A 4,477-nucleotide genomic window follows, 5' to 3' on the forward strand; every position below is an offset into this window, starting at 1 on the left:
AATAAACAAACAAACAAACGAACAGTATCTTTAGATGAGATTTTATAAGAGGAGAAAAAAAATTAAAAACCTTAATTGGACCACCAATCCTTTGAGTTAGAAGTAGTCTTTGAGGTTCTCCTCAACCTGGCCTTTGTGTCCCCTTTTTTCATTCCCACTGATGACCTGTGTAACTCATGATGCTCTACTTCCCAGCTCTACTTCTAGGGGTGAGGCACTCCTAGACATACCCACCAGCAAGGTCTCCTAATGTTCTAACTTCTCTATTCTGGGGCTCATTCCCTCGGTTTATTCTCTTACACACCAGGAGCATCCTACAGAGTGTTGCCTACATAAGAAGAAGCAGTCTGATTCTGATGAAAATCCAGTTGGGGATCATAGTGGAATAATTGTTTATTTAGGTGTTCTGGTTGTATAATACAGTCACTACTTTAAAACATGACCTGTTATCTCTTCAACATGACTCTAGGTGCACCAAAAGAGAATTTTTCACAAATTACTGACTTTTTATGTCTGACTATCCTAAATAAAACTTGCAAATTTGTTAAAAATTTCATCTAGTCATTTTCAATATAAATGGTAACAAGAAAAGAGAGAGGCAGGGGAGGGAGGGAGGGAGGGAGGAAGGAAGGAAGGAGGAAGGAAGGAAGACATGAGAATGAAAACGGGACACTAGGACACACATCCTGGCTCCTTCTTTCCTCTGCTCGTTTCCTTAAGGAAGGAAGGAAGGAAGGAAGGAAGGAAGGAAGGAAGGAAGGAAGAAAAATAGAGCTATACAAGATGTTATTTACATAGATTAGGAATCTGCAAACTATGGACCATGTTCCAAACCTGGCCCACTGCCTGTTTTTATAAGTAAAGCTTTATTGGAATGCAGCCACACGCATTCACTAATGTGTTGTCTATGGCTATTTTTACTCTGTGATAGCGTAGTTGAGTAGTTGCAGTTTAAAAGCCTAAAATACTCACTCTCTGACCCTTCGCTACATAAAAAGTTCGCCAATTCCTAATATAGATCAATATTCAATAATGATTTCTAATAATTTGATGTGTCATCTCTCTTAAAGTTATAGTTAGTTTTGTAGAGCTAGTGCCTTAGTTCAATGAAATACTCCCAGTGGTAAGAATTCTTATGAGAGTAACTTTTTAGCGAGACAGGCTTTTTCGCTTTGGGAAAAGTGAAATATTTCCCTTCAATAACATCACTCTAAGGGGTCCTCAAATGCCTTCTCACCTTCATTAGTCCTTAGCATCACAGCCACGCTTAAAAAAAGCCACACCATATAACTCAGGAACTTCTCTGTCTGCCTACCAGAAAGGAATAAAAAACATTAAAGAGAACTAATTAAAAATAAAATGTGGGTGGAGGGCAGATGACTTACTGATATCTCCTCCACCCTTCCTGTCTCCTGTCCCTGTTCTGATCACCAGTGAGAAGCCTGAGGTGTGGGAGGGGCCGGCAACAAAGGCCTGAGTGCATGCAGATGTGGGTGTGTGCCTATGAGAGCAAGACTCTTGGAGAAAGGCCTCGCACTCAAAGGAGAGAGAATGTGTCTCCAGGGACAGAGAGCATCTGTAGGAAATTACAAACTTGAGATCATGGGCATTTCAGAGTGAGAAACTCAGTATGTAAGAGATTTTGACAGAATGTGTGATTGTGATGTGTATGTACCCGAGACAGTGAGTATGTGAGAGTGAATAAGGCAAGGATGAATAAATGTCACAGAGTGGCACTATATGTGTGACCAAGTGTCTGTATGAAAGAACAGAGAAGAAATATAAGTAAAAGAAATGAGGAGAAAAAAATATATAAATGTGATTGAGATTCTTTCCAGCAAGAAGAAATTTGTATATATATGATGTAACTTTAGTGTAACTACATTAAATGTCAATTCAATGCCACTAACAAGAAATTAATTCTTAATTCAACATAACTTCTCTGGGCTATAAAGGATAATAGAACAAGATGACAAGATGGTTAGCTGAATCCCTGTGCTGTGTTTTAATGAATTGAGATAATTTAAATAATGTAGACAAAATCATGTTGACAGAAGTAAATATCACTTCACAAAGTATGTGGTCTTTTAACATTTTGTTGGGATTTCTATTCCATCAATTATCATGTTGTATTGTAATTATCGATTTATCACTTATTTCATTAATCTATAAGGCTAGCCAATACTGAGTCTCCTATACAATATTTGGTGCATAGTTATTATCATTAAGTATTTGCTGAATGAATTAATTAATAAGTAAGTAAAGTAAGTTAGTTCTTGACTAAAAATTACATTTCTGGCATCTAAACATCAGATGATATAAAGATAGCTGCTCCTAGTGACTCCAGTACTTCCTCCAATGATAACCACAGGAGAGAGTGCAAGAATCATTGTCATTACAACCACAAATGAAAAACAATGACATGCACACTGCATGTCTTCACTGCAATGGTTTCAAACATCACTCTCAGAACAGCAAAGTATTAGGACTGGCTCATGGTTACCCAGGTCTTGGGTTACCAAAAAAAAAATTCTCTCTTGGGACCTGGATATCAACACATATGGGAAAAAAGTATATCTGGAATTGGGGTTTGCTCAGATAAGACATAACAGAGCTGACTATTCACCAGCATCACCCAAGTTCGAGCATTTAATTTTGCTGTACCTAAGTGATAGATAACAGTTCATTTAAGTTGAACTATTCTTCAAAGGAGCATGGACGTACACTCCCCAGACCATCCCAGAGTGTAGACGGTGAACCTGAGAACTATGCAGTTATAAAGCTTCAAAACTCCTTAGAGAGGGATGACCACGTGTCCTAGTTTCCTCAGGATAGCCCCAGCTTATGCCTGTCATCTTGCTGTAATTATTCACTTTCACTCTGGGAAGTAGATTATACAATCAACCCACTCAGGAATTATCTAATGCTCATTTTACAGATGAGAATCTTGTGGCCTGGACAAGTGAAGAGATTTGTCCAAAGTTCCACAGCTAATATAGTCAGTGGCACATTAACTGGCATTTCTTAATTGAGAAGAATGCTTTTCATTCCAAATGGTAGTATAACCTTTTCTTTCCGCAGAAATGTCAGCGGAAAACTTTTATTTTCCTATTATAAAATTCTAAAACTACTCATGTAAAAACTTAAGGAAAACACTTCAAAAAGAGAATTTCATTTTCCTAAAGCTTGGACTATAGAAGGATTTCTTCATTTGTAAAGGAAATGCATATATCTGAGTGGAAACATTCAGATTTAACCATGATATTGGCCTCATCTCCTGTAAACCCTCAACCATGGTCATCGTAAGTGTGGTGAACTTTGGCTTGGTGGGCTCTATGGGATGGAGCCTGTCCCAGCACAGGGGTGGGGATGACTGTTCCGGCAATAACATTTGATGTATCTGTGTTAATGTATCAGATGCTTATGGACATTTGTTAAAAATATATTTGTTGTTAAAAACTATTCATTCACTGCTAAATAATATTTTGAGCCCAAAACAACTTAGTACAGTGGTCATATTTTGGAGATAAGAGAAAGTCTTCAGTAATCCTAAGCAAAACTGATCAAAAGGTATTGGATCATTTCATGAACACACAAAGTTAGTGATATTTGTGTAGCCCTTATGTCAGAGGACATTATGTGGCTGGCAGATTTTCTTAGATAAAGGTTTACAAAAGAATATGAGATATCTCTCAACTGGAAGGTCCAGTTGGCTACATCAATTACCTAGCTTTTAAACATAGCAAATCCATAGGCCTAAAGGAAATTTTAAAATAATAATAAAACTCAATAAATATGTATCATGCAAAGGCCCAAACACTGGGCCTCTTATTCCCAATGCCTTCCCTGCCCTGATTTTGCCTGTGATCTTATCCAGTAGTGTTCATCACTCTAGAATCAGGAGACCAGGACTTCACTTCCGTTACAGGTTAATTGCCTCTGAATACATAGCTACCCCCTGAAGTTTCTTACCTACTTGAAGACTTCTCTTTTCTTTCTTTCTCTTTTTTATTTTTCTTTCTTTCTTTTTTTTTCTTTTTTCTTTTTTTAGGCAAAGCAACCCTTAGTTGACCTCACAGATTTCAAGGACCTTGCCAGCTTACAATCCCTTATTTTTTTATTTTTTACACCTACAGCACCTGGTCTTCCTAGGTGGTCTCCCATCCAAGTACTAACCAGACTCGACCCTGCTTAGCTTCTAAGATCAGATGGGATCGGGCTTGTTCAGGGTGGCGTGGCTGTAGACAATACTTCTCTTTTCTGAATCTCTTGTCTGGCTCATCTATAGAAAAGTCTGTGGCACAGACTCTGCCCTTAGACTAAGTAGATGAAAACTCATTCCCAAACTAGGAGGTTTCAATTTCTGAACAATAGAATCTATGTGTTCTTTATAAAAATTTCCTAATTCGAGGTGTTGATGGGGCCGTACTCCCATGGAAGCCTCTCAGACTCCTCTCTCAGATTCTAGTGGTCCCAG

At 38.1% G+C, this 4,477-nt stretch overlaps 1 pseudogene; it reads right to left on the bottom strand.

Moving 5' to 3' along the window:
• Window positions 1–4,127: 4,127 nt before the first annotated feature.
• Window positions 4,128–4,246, bottom strand: LOC112472783 (annotated as a pseudogene).
• Between the last annotated feature and the right edge of the window lie 231 nt (window positions 4,247–4,477).

Source organism: Pteropus alecto, unplaced genomic scaffold, assembly GCF_000325575.1.
Source record: "Pteropus alecto unplaced genomic scaffold, ASM32557v1 scaffold279, whole genome shotgun sequence".
Classification (NCBI taxonomy): Eukaryota; Metazoa; Chordata; class Mammalia; order Chiroptera; family Pteropodidae; genus Pteropus; species Pteropus alecto.